This window comes from Monodon monoceros, unplaced genomic scaffold (genome assembly GCF_005190385.1).
Source record: "Monodon monoceros isolate NGI ecotype Baffin Bay Population unplaced genomic scaffold, NGI_Narwhal_1 Super_Scaffold_8, whole genome shotgun sequence".
NCBI lineage: Eukaryota > Metazoa > Chordata > Mammalia > Artiodactyla > Monodontidae > Monodon > Monodon monoceros.
Window position 1 is genome coordinate 41,710,076 of NW_021703785.1, and position 13,581 is coordinate 41,723,656.

At 35.9% G+C, this 13,581-nt stretch overlaps 1 pseudogene; it reads right to left on the bottom strand.

Annotated features, from left to right (window-relative positions):
* Positions 1 to 12,226: 12,226 nt before the first annotated feature.
* Positions 12,227 to 12,505, bottom strand: LOC114887945 (annotated as a pseudogene).
* Between the last annotated feature and the right edge of the window lie 1,076 nt (positions 12,506 to 13,581).

Consider the following 13,581-nt stretch of genomic DNA (forward strand, 5'->3'; position numbering starts at 1 on the left):
GCCAGAAGTTTACAGAAGATATTGAAGCAAAAATAAAACTTGAAAAATTAACAATTGATATCTGTAAATGCTTATGAATAAGAAAAAACTTCTTTATAACTGAGAAAATTAACCTTCTTGAAAATTAGAAATAGACTGCCATATCATTTTTTGGCAATATAACACTCTGATCTGCTTGCTGAACATACGTGTTCTGTGTCAGCATCATCTGAGAACACTGATGTGGAAGTGTTCTATCACACATTTTTGTCTTGCAAAATAAAGAAAAATAAAATAGTAAGCCCTCTATTATTTAATGCATTTGGCTAAATCATGTTTGAAGTTAACGAACAATTTTAAGCTGGTCTCTGAACACTTACATGAGAACTGAGCACATTTTCCCCAGCACTGGTTTAGGAGCACCCCACAAATTCAAAGTGATTGATGTATGCATATGGCTCCACTCTACTTGGCCATGTGAGAAAACATTCCAAAGAGCAGAGAAATTGAATTAGGGAAACCTAGGTTTTATTTCTGACTTTGCTACTTACTTGTAGGGTGATTTCATGCAAATTATATAATGAAATTGAGTCTTCATTTACTCATTTATAAAATCATATTAATCTCAAACGGTCATTTTGAGAGTACATTATAATGCATCTGTTTTAAGTAACGTTATTTTCATGGATTATTATAAAAGTCAGAACAATATTACATGGGTCTGAGGAGGAACAAGTATCTCTTTCTATTTAACTTACCAAGAAATTTTGTCACATGACCTAACACTTTCAGGAAAAGTCTTATATTCAGCTTATGCCATTTATATGCCACTTATGGCATAATATGGCAAGATACACTGACTGGTAAAGACATTGGCAAAATAGACTGCAATGTCCATTTAGAAGCTTTGTTTTTTTTTGTTGTTGTTTTTTGTTTTTTGTTTTTGAGGTACATGGGCCTCTCACTGTTTTGGCCTCTCCCATTGCGGAGCACAGGCTCCGGATGCGCAGGCTCAGCGGCCATGGCTCACGGGCGTAGCTGCTCTGCAGAATGTGGGATCTTCCCGGACTGGGGCATGAACCCACGTCCCCTGCATCAGCAGGCAGACTCTCAACCACTGTGCCACCAGGGAAGCCCCATTTAGAAGCTTTGGAAGCAAAGAAAACATAACATCAATATGACATAAATCACCATACCCAATAAAAAATATCAAATTCCATTCAACTTTCAGATAATAATTATTAATCATTAATTAATTATGGTTTAATTTTATCTCAGTCTTCTTAAAAGCATACACAATAATTATTTCCTTCATTTACCAATAAGGATATTGAGGTATCAGAGAAGTGACAGAGTCAAATCTCTGAACCCTCTCCAACTTCTCTCTTGATAAAAATTCTATTTCTGCATCTCAACACCTATAGGAAGGTACGGTTGGCTAGCATTCATTTAAAAGGGGGAAATAAAGTGGTTTAAGGTGATGATTCTCGATTAGCTTAATATATTACCATTTGTGGAGATACTTGACTTTTTTGGAAGAGAACAATCGTTTACCTAAAGTTATTAAATGCTTATTGTGGAATGTCAAGCATTAGGGACAGTCTATTCATGCACTTCAGTGTCTCAGCTGGCATGGCTACTGTGCCAAAGAACAAAAGACCCAGGAAAACCTGGAGGGGCACTAGGCATGGTTGATGGGTTCAGTCAACCAAGGCATGAAAAACAGAAGCCAAAAGTAGGTCAAACCGCGAATTGATATTCAAAGGTACAAGATACACACAAGTGCTGCAACCAAGTAAAATAGAACATTTAAGCTGAAATGGAGGGATGGAGTCTTAGGTAAACACAATGGCAAGGTTGCATTTAGGTATTACAAGTAAAGGTATGAATTGAAAGGAACAGAAAGAAGATACCAAAATGCCAGAAGTAAGTGGACAGATTATAGGAGTAGAAGAAATGTGTGAACCTATTTCATAAACTATAAAGCACCTTAAAATTTTAGTAAAAGCTCTCTTTTACTCCATATTTACACTAATTCCTTCCCACCCAAATCCTTTTAAAGATTAGTTAACACTTACTTTGCGAATTTTCTGAATCTCCTTTCAGTATTCAATCCACTCCTATCTAGCTTGCAACCCCATGACCCTACTGTGACAATTCTCCATGGGGTTACCTGTGACTTCTAAGTGACTTAAATCAGTGGGCATCTTTAGCCCTGATCTTACATGAGTGGCACCAATACTAAACCCATTTGACCATTCTTTGTATAAACACTCTCCTTCTATGATATCGCGTGTCCCTTATTTTTCTGGCTGCTCCTTCTCTTTCTTCTTTGCTGACTCAGTTTTCTCAACACAATCCTTAGATGTCAAATCCCCTTCCAGGCACATTCTTCTGTCCTTTCCTCTTTTCACTCTATACTCTCCTTGTGCAGTTCCACTCATCCCATGGTCTTCAGTTACCAGACATATTTTTGTGACTTTTACATATAAAACAGTAGTCCAGGACTCTTAGGCCCAGGTTGATATATCCAGTTCACATTGTCCTCACTTGCATGTTCCAGAGATACCCTAAACAGCCAGTTCAAAGCCAAACCCCTGAGCGTCTCCCCATCTGTTCTCCTTCCACTGTTCCCTATTGAACAGTGCCCTGGTCCATCCAGTTCTTCAAGCCAGAACCTCATGGGTCATCCTTGGCTCTCTCCTCTTTCTCCATAGCCAATCCATTACTAAATGTTGTTTATTTTACTTCATAATTTTAAATCTATCTGTTCCTCACTTCTCTCTCTCTTTACCTAGTTCAAGTCTCTCGTGTGGATGCAATGCCATAGCTTCCTGACAGGGGCTTCTTCAAACTGCAGCAAAAGCATTTTTTAAAGCAATCTGTCCAGGTATTTCTTCTGTTTGAATCTCTTGAGAAAATGTGCAACATCTTTAACTAGTTCATAGGGTTTTTGGTGATCTACTCTCTAAAGCCATCTCTGGCCTCTCACATTCCTCTCCTCTGCAATCTGTTCACCAGCCACACCACATTGTTCCCACTGCATGAATAAGCCATGCACCCACCTGCCATAGCCTTTGTGCCTAGTGCACTCTTCCCCATTCCCTGCCAATGCCTAAATTAACTCCAAATTATCTTTGGATCCCAGCCCCAAACTCACTTCCTCAGAGAGTCTTTCCTGACATGCTCTTGCCAGGTTCCTCCAAAAGAGTCCCCTATATACTCTCATTACACCCTGAACCTTTCACACATAGTATCTTCCACAGTGTGCAAATGTACTTATTTGTGTGACTGTAAACCTGGGAGTAAGGAATGATGCTGGTCTTTGATCAACCCTGCAAGCCCAGTGCCAAATACAGGAGCCATTGCAGAGTAGAGGTGCAGCATTTTCTGTTGAATAATTAAGTGAATGGATTGAACCAGCCAGGTGAATACCTTCTCATCTTTTCAAGGCTCTATCATGTCTTCCTCAAATGAAATATTTCCACCTTTGTGCTCACAACTAACTCTGTTCATGTTCATATCATTTTTATCACACTGATGATGTATTTGTATCCTTTTTCCAACAGACGTTGTGAGTTCTTTAGTGGCCTGAGGTTAGAAATCATGTCTTGTTCACTGTTGTACACTGAGGTCTCTCACAGCACTGGGCATATCACAGGCTCTCAGGAGCGGAAGGAATTGAAATAGAGAAAAAGAGAAACTCTGCTGGTTTGAAGATTTCAATTGGCCTTGCTTCTAGAAAAAATCCGTTCGCACACAGGAGGTGAAGCCAAGCATTACTGAGGAAAATTGCTTAATCCGCTCTATATATTACAGGTAATGTCCTGAATCTGCTTTCAGGCCCTGCCAACCTGATGAATTTCAGAAAAATTCAAAGCTTTCTTCCTTTTTTTCTCTTTCTCCTTCTTCTCCTTGTCCTTCTCTTTCTTCTTCTTCTTCTTTCTCCCCCTTCATGGTAATTTCATGGTTTTTTTGGAAAGGATAGACTTTAAATCCGAAATGGCATTTTTTGGTTTTTTTAACAATTAAAATAAAACATTAGTTTACAAAGCAGGTGACCAAGTTTTAAAGCTTATTACCCAGAGATAAGATGACAGAGACAGGAAGTAAGAATGAACTTTATTCTTAAAAGGGTTGTATTTATGAGTAATAAAGTCTTGAATATTTACTAAGACAAACAATGTAATTAACCTTTAAAATTCACATTAAAAAGAAAAATTGTGTCCTCTCATGCTTTGTCTGTTGAGGTATTTTTTATCAACATAAATTCTCTAAGTGGGTTATTGTTTCTCACCAAGGTTGTCAATTCCTAGTTTATGTGCTCTGTTAAATATAACTGATAAATACATACTGAATTTTGCTTTTAATAACTGGCAATGTCTCACACATATTAAACTGTGTGAGAGATTGCCAGTTATTAAAAGCAAATATATATATATATATATATATATATATATATAAAACAGTAATTTGTTCCTTGCTTTCCAAACCTGAAAGATTAACATTATCCAAGTGAAAATGTTGTATTCACTATGTAGGGAAATTTGGGGCACTACACATGACATAGACAACGAGTCCGCTTTAAAAAATATAGGAATATGAAGCTTTGAAGTTTTAGATAATAATCTCCCAAATAAGGAAAAAGTGACTATCTTTACCTATATTTAACAACTAAGCAAGTCATCAAAGCAAGAACACACTAGAAGCAATGCCATGTATATGATTCAATGAGTAATATTTTAAAATAAACATTATACTGATTTCTCATTTATATGTATCAGATAATGTGCTTATTAGGTGTAAGTAAGCTTATTGGAAAGAATATTTCCAAAAGATCTTGTCTTCACCAGCCTGGGTTAACAGATTTCACACATTTAACTGCAGATTATGATATAAATAGAAGATATTAATATACTGATATCAACTACTCCATAGAATTTTACACTTGTTAAAATAAGATATAGAAAATTACATTTATAATTTTTATTTCATCTCTATTGAAATTCAATATGCATATAATAAAATGCCTCTTTTTTTAATATACAGTTCAATGAGTTTTAGCAAGTGTATACAACATGAAACATCTGCTTTAATGAAGATATAGAATATATGAATGTACAATTTGTTTATCCGTTCATCTGTTGATAAACATTTGGGTTATTTTCAGTTTGGAGCTATTATGATTAAAGCTATGAAGAATGTTTATGTACAAGCTTTCTGTGGACCTCTTATTCCTTTTTTTTTTCTTTTGATAAATACTAAGAGAGGAATTGCTGAATCATACAGAAGGTACATACTAAACTTTATAAGAAACTGCCAATCTAAAAAACATATTTTAGTAATAACATTCAACAGTGTCAAGAGGGCTTTACTAAATATTAAGTAATCATCTATTATATGACAAGCACAAGTTTGTGCATTGGGTATACAGAATTTAACAAGACACAGTCCCTGCCCTAAGGACATTCAGAGAGTATTGGAAACAACTCTTCCTTATGCGTGTACCAAAAAAAAACAAAAAAAAACAACCCAAAAACCACCCTGTATGCAACGTATTTGAGGAGACAATTCCTGTATAATTAGATATACTAAGCCCTAGGTCTGGCTCTGATATCAACTATTTAACTTTGAGAAGACTATTAATATCTTTGAGATTTATTATCTCTAAAAAGACAAGATTTAAATAATCACTGTTATTTTCAAACACTAAAATAAATCTATTGTGAAAGTAACACAGCAACAATTTTCCAAATTTAACGCTAAATAAAGTTGATAACTTAAAGTTTCAAATTTTGAAGTAGTTGGTAGTTTTACTAGAGCTTAAGTAATAGGTTAATTTCTAATAAATATGAGAAACATGAACTATTTCTTAAGGCATAATAGTTCATTGACCGAGCATTAGAACATCTATTGTATGAGAAATCATATCAATGAGAAACTTGAAAATCTACTGCCCATTGACTCTCAACCAATCTAAAGTCTAGAAATAAAGACAGATTTTAACCACACATAACAGAACAATGAACTGAAAAAGAAAAACACTTAGCTTCCACTGGCTCCCAACATCATAATTTCCAGATGTCACATTTTAATGCTCTAGATACCAAATAAGCTAAAAACTGGTTTGTCCAGCATGTGTTAGTGAGATCTCTCCCTGCAAACAGTTCAAAAAGTGAGTACCTTAGAAAATCAACAGAGGGCAAGTAGCCAAACTTATGTAAGAAATAAGAGTATAACAGTCCTTGTCCATCATTATGAAAATTTTTCAATTAATTCTTTCAGATTTACAGGGAGGAAATTTCTTTTTTTTTCTCATAACAATTTAAACACCTTAAATGAAGAAAAGAGTTTGGTCTTATTTGTTTTGCTTTGTTCTGCTGATAACATCTTCATCTGTCATCAACCTCTGCCACCATGTTCACACTAAGACTAATTCCTAGAGGGCACTTGGTAATTGCCCTCCCCCCACATCCCAAGCAAAAAAGACACCAATTCTTTAAGAAAGCTGAGGATTCTGTCAAGAGCAAAAAGCACCAGGTGGAAAAGATTCATTAGAGGAAAAGATGAAGAATGGAAACTATCTTCCTCCCAGCATTTGAATAAGCATGCAAGTCAACACATTAATTAGAAGATTACCAAACAATGAATAATAAAATGATGACCACCTGCCTTGGAGGTCTTAGAGTATTAGTTAAGATCATGAAATCAGAGCAGTACCCAGAGTCAGAACCAGATGAGTTATTAGTCTGTGTAATCAGAGGCAAGTCAATTATCATTTTTCTATGCCTTATTTTCCCTATCAGAATAATAATGCTTGTTTTTTCACACAGGTTTATAATAGTTAACAGAAAAGTCATAAAGAAATATTCATCTTTATGTAACATAGACTTTAGAAAATGATAACACAGAGGTATTTTATATATTCTATGCCACATTACTGTGTAAATATAAAATAATCATTACTGTTATAATTTTAAATATAGATGCTATTTAAGATTTCTGGGTAGGATCAGCAAGTACTTCTTACAGTAATAAAAGTTTTACATGAATTCTTGAACTTCAAATTGAGCCCAAAAATGAGGCTAATTTTCCATCAGTGCTGGGTAGGCCTCATAAAATGATCCCAAAGTTCTTCTTTTTCTTTGTTAAAAAGAAGAACAAAAAGCATTGCTCACCACACAATTCCACAAGAGTTAAGTCATAACCCGTTGAGGTTGTCCACTGACAGCTCACCCTGAGAAGAATCAGTATAAACAACAGGATGAGGTGCTCTATGCTTTGGAAAAACAAGCCCTTAGATTGTTAGAAGCACATCTCAGGAGAATTTCAATGACTCCAGATTCTTGAACCTTCCTATACATAAGAAAGCACTAAAATCATTAACTTAAGATGTCTGTTATTTGTGATTAGCTGTAATCTTTTACCAAGATGTATGCTTGACTGGATGTATTCCCTATCCAAAAATCATATATAGACTGGCTTCTGGCTTCTCCAGAAAACTTCAGTAAGACTCTGTATAAAGCTTAAACTCACAACTCTTATGTTGTGCATCTTTCTTTAAGTTGACAACCTACAAAACAACTGTAAAAAGCATATGAGAGATAATCATCACATGCATATCATGAAAACAAATCTACTCTTGGATATGACCCTGAATCCATTATGTTACATCTATTTTTCTTGTGATCAACACTGGGGCAATTTCTACCTGGGAAAGATTCATCCACCCAAGAAATTAAATGAACCTTGTTTTCATACACTAATTCGTCAAGAATCATAGCAGAATGCCTACAAGATGGAAGAGGAAGTTGATTAGTTCCCTCTTGCTCTCAGTTCTGTATTTAAGTACTGAAGAATTTGGGTCAGTTTTTGGTTTTGATTTTTGCGGTATGCAGGCCTCTCACTGTTGTGGCCTCTCCCGTTGTGGAGCACAGGCTCTGGACGCACATGCTCAGTGGTCATGGCTCACGGGCCTCGCCGCTCCATGGCATGTGGGATCTTTCTGGACCGGGGCACGAACCCATGTCCCCTGCATCAGCAGGTAGACTCTCAACCACTGCGCCACCAGGGAAGCCCTGGGTTAGTTTTTGTTTTTCTGTTTTGTTTTTTTTTTTAACTCTTGGTGTTCAATTTTACCATAGATTATTTAAGTCCATCCTCTGTCATCAACCTTATAATGCTCCAGTGTGGAAACTAGGAGCAAGAGGAGGCCTTACTAGAATGAATATGCAGTGATTGTCGGTCTTAAGACTAACAAAAACAGTTGCATCATCTAGTTTGAAAACAAAAACCATGAATCTGTATGCTATCTGGTCTCTTCTTACATTCAGGGATAACATTAAGCCCATGGCTCACTAGGGTTAGCTGAGGCTAAGTATAGCCACACTATCTTTCCTTTACCCACTAACCTCTCGTGAATAATAAATACCCAGTGCTGCTAGTAACCTTGTCTTTCACATATAAAATCTTTTCTCTTTTGCTTCAACATTTCTTGACTTTTTATCTTTAATGAAAAATAAAGTATAATTCTTTAATAGTAATCCATGGTAGGTAGTTATTAAATTGAGTGAATTGTTTGACCCTTTCTAGGTTTGGATAATTCTTTTAAAAAATGAAGTTAAAACTTGCAGAAACCTTTAACCCATAAAGGAGGGAAGAGTGGAGACATCACTGGCATTCAAATGTAAAAATTATGAACTGTAAAAAGAATAAATGAGGCTTAAAAATGTGTTTGTACAGTGTCTCCAAACAACATGGAGCCAAATGATTTTAAAAAGATTTATTATTTATTAAGCAGAGATGCCAATGAATAATAGTTAAGATTTGGAAGATTTTTTTAAAAAATGGAAGTAGCATTTTACTCTCTTTCTGCAATAATGCTGCATTATTTGGCTGATTTGGGATATTTCTGAAGGCAATTTTTGGTCTTCTTCCTGGTAACAGATCATTTCCTTTAGGTACTATACAGACACCCAGTGACATTTAAACAGTAACACGACAAAAAAAAAAAAAAAAAGTAGTAACACGACATAAAAGTAGAGGTCTTCAAAAGCATAATCTATTTATTTGTGTTTCAAAGAATATAAAAATGGAAATGAAAAATATATAGAATTTATATATAGTATTAGATGCTACATCCTATTTAAATATATAGTCGAACAATATTTTTTAGAAAAATTTCACAAATAGAAACATGGTCCTATAATTACACAACTACTTTCTTTTGGAGAAGGGCATGATCTATTTTTACTCTCTCCAGAACTTTCTGGCAGTCACTACCAAAACTGCATGGGCTTCACTTGGTAAGGATTTTGTTAAAAGGTGCATTACTAAGAAACAGTGAGTCACAAGTGGATGAATTTACCTTGAAGGCACAGAAATTTTATACAAAAAAGACTACAAGAACAATGGAATCTGGTTTCTTTGATTTCAAGAGCTGACTCTCTTATAGCAAGAAAGAGTTTGACCTCAGGATAAGCTGCCTGAGAGAAGGTGGAGGAAAAATAAGATGGTGGATACCAGATATCAGGGAAGAAATATGAAAGAGCTAAATGGAACTATGCTCTGCAAATATGCTGTACATTTTTTTTTTGCGGTACGTGGTTCTCTCACTGTTGTGGCCTCTTCCGTTGCGGAGCACAGGTTCTGGACGCACAGGCTCAGCGGCCATGGCTCACGGACCTAACCTCTCCGTGGCATGTGGGATCTTCCTGGACCGCAGCATGAACCCGTGTCTCCTGCATTGGCAGGCGGACTCTCAACCACTGCGCCACCAGGGAAGCCCCTGTACATTTTAAAAATATACTTTTCCTTAATATACTAGAGGAAAAACTTAGGAAATAAAGTGCCACAGTTTACAAAATTAAGGTTATTTTCCTACATTTAAAATAAGTTGCAGGGGGCTTCCCTGGTGGTGCAGTGATTAAGAATCCACCTGCCAATGCAGGGGACACGGGTTTGAGCCCTGGTCCTGGAAGATCCCACATGCCGCAGAGCAACTAAGCCCGTGCACCACCAACTACTGACCCTGCACTCTAGAGCACACGAGCCACAACTACTGAGCCTGCATGCCACAACTGCTGAAGCCTTCACGCCTAGAGCCTGTGCTCCACAACAAGAGAAGCCACCACAATGAGAAGCCCGCGCACTGCAATGAAGAGCAACCTCTGCTCCCCGCAACTGGAGAAAGCCCGTGCACAGCAACGAAGACCCAATGCAGCCAAAAATAGTAAATAAAACAAACAATTTTTTTTAAGTGGCAAATCAAAAGTATAATTCCTGTTCAACATGCCAACTTTATGGTTGAGTTTCTAAAATTTTCCTAAAATAAGTACAAAAAGTAAATAAGTAAATAGTTGTGATGAGTTTGATAAGAGGAAGAAACATCGCAAGTTGGCTAAAGGTGACTTAATTACTGGCAACTTTGACTTAATTATTGGCAACTTTGCTACTCCAGTATTCAAATAAAATAAAATTCTAAGTTCTGGGAAATAAAGCTTTGTCTGGTTTTAGATTAAAAGCTTAGAAATGCATGAGAAAAAAAAAAGGCAGAAATTTTTCCAAGGAAGCCATTAACTTGTTTATTAGACTAATATAACCAGAAATAATTGCTAGGGGAAAATAGTGTCCTGGACTGATAGGTAGAGCAAAAGGCTGGGCTTCCACTTAAATTACACTCGTGGTCAGACTCAAATCTAAGTGGTGAGCCTAGCAGGCAATATTAAAATCATCTACATTCTACTACAAATCTGGTTTCAACCTATGTCTCTTTGTAACATCCTACATAAATAAGTTTGAATATCTTAAAGACCCAAGAGAGATATGGAAAGAATCTTGTGAAGGGATAAGGGGAAAGTCATGAAATGGGAGGACAACCTGACACTTTCTGGAGGACCCTAATCCATCACACCAAAGTTCAGTGTCAAAAAGATATAAAATTAACCCCTTGTATCCCCTTTTCTTTTTCTTCTTTTTTTTCCTATTGCCTTTCTCATCTTCTTGTCCTCTCCATGTCAGCATTAATGTTATTGTCAGCAAAGGGGGTTTTCAAAGAGTGCTAAAGCTTTAGTAGTAAATTATAATCAGATAAATTGAACTTTTTGTTGAATTAACAGCTACAACATCATCATATCATAGTACCTTTATCTTCATCACAGTACTTTACAACATGCAATAATTTAATATTTTTGTAGTATTTATAGACTCTTCTACCTGTACATTATCTGAGTATCAGAGTAGTATCACACTGAATGACATAAATAAATAGCTATGTGTGTTTATAAGTGTGTTGTATTAGAAATATCCATACTCAACATGAGGGACAGAAGTTTTTAAATCCTCCATGTGATAACTAATATTTGGTATAAAGGGATAGCTATAACCCAAAGATAAGTATCTTGGCATTTTTACGTAATAGCTTTCCTTAATATCCCACTAATTGTTTTAGAGTGTATCTGCTGTTTCCTTATCAATAGTATCCCTGGCATGTTATAGGAATCCAATTTCACTTATCTCATGCATAAATTATAGGCAACTTAGAATCAGCAAGGCACAATGTTGGACTTAAATAAAGGAAAGTGAGAGAATGTAAGAGATCATGAGATTGGCTAGACCTTGCGGCTGAATTGTAACGGAGTATACCACTAAATGTTTAACAGAATGAAGTAGAAGGAAAAGAGAGAGAATCATCTAAATATCCTTCTGTATATTTCATATGATATATGGGGAATAGGCTCAACTGAGAGAAAACTGGAATAGCTATTATGATTGTTGTCTCTGTAAAACATTTTGAAAGTTTGCCGTCTAGAGTCAGACTTGGTACAAGTCCTCACCTGCTTTACTCTCACAGAAATCTTGATACTTCGCCCATTTGCTGTTTCCTCATCTCAGTAAATGGTAACATCATCCATCAAATTAAAAAAAAAAGAAAAGTCACCACTGATTTCTGCCTTTACATCAACCCTCAGTTAAACTTATACCTATATCCACTCTTTTTTAGATTATTTTCCCATATAGGTATTGATTAGAGTATTGAGTAGAGATCCCAGTGCTATACAGTGTGGGGTTTTTTTGTTTGTTTTTTGTTTTTTTAAAAAAAAAAAACAATCCCACACCATTTATTGTCATCTGGTAATAACATAAAGGTGAGCAAAACAATATGAATAAATGCTTTAGAACTACACTTCTAAAAAGCACACCTAAAAAAACTTGCCTTCTCAACAATTTCTCACTTCATTGATCATTTCTAGTTGGAGACAATTTGGAGCAGAGTAATGTTATCTCCTTTTAGCATGATCCAACCCAGTTGTTTTCTTGACTTTGTTTTAGAATGAATCTCTTCTGCATCATCTAATACGAGGTTCATATACTCATCAAAACCAATGATACAGCCCTCTATCCACGTATTCACTTGCTCATAAAGCCACACCTGAATCCGAGATCTATTTTGCAAGTATCTGAAGATAAGATTGATTGGCTGCACCATCACCTTCTGCACCTTCTGGCCCTGGCCCCGGTACACCATGGTGGAAGCTCACAAAGACCACACTATCCCGCACACTTAGTGTGTTCTTTTTAGTTATCTATTTTACATATAGTAGTGTGTATATGTCAATCCCGATCTCCCAATTTATTCCCCCCTTCCCCCTTGGTAACCATAAGTTTGTTTTCTATGTCTGTGACTCTATTTCAGTTTTGTAAATAAGTTCATTTGTACTATTTTTTAAATTCCACATATAATTGATATCATAGGATATTTATCTTTCTCTGTCTGACTCTACTTTAAAATATATCTCAAATCTATTTTCTTTTCTTCCTATCCATTACCACCACCCCAGTCCAGGCTCTCCTTGTCTCACTAGGAGTTCAATATTAGCAGATAACCAGTCTTATGTACTCTACTCTTGCCCACAATGAAATCATTCTTGTCACAGTAGGATAATTTACTTTTAAAAATGTAAATCAGCACTCATCAGTTCCCTGACTGAAATTCTCCAATGACCTTCTGCAGCCTGAATAAAAACATTTTCCAAACTACAACTTTCAGTGTCTTGAATGATTTATTTCTACTTACTTCTCCCATTTCTTCTGTTACCTCAGTCTAAGACCACCTATTTCATTATTTATTTTTGTCCTCTTACTTGAATGTAGGTTTCAAGTTCATAGTAATTGAAACATGTTATGTAATTATATATACATATATACATAATTTATATACATCTTATACATATTATTGATATATGATAAATGAGCAAATGAATCCATGCAAGTCAGTTCTCTGCCTTCTGTACAGTTTCTTATGACACTAAGAGACCAGCCACAGTGACTCCAAGGGAAGTGCCCTAAAACCACTTTTCAGTGACAACCACTTGTTCAGCTGGGACTCCAACACAAAACTCTCCAGGCAAGACTGGACTGTGCTCTGCACTCATTCCACTCTTGTACTTAAGAGTTTTATTATCATAATTGGCCTGGAAAATGGCAGAGACTAAGTAGCATTCTCTTATTTTAAGAGATGAGACAACAAATCTAAAAAGCATATTAGCATAAAGTGGTGCACTTTTGAAATATAGAGCTAATACATTGTTGAAAGTATATCTG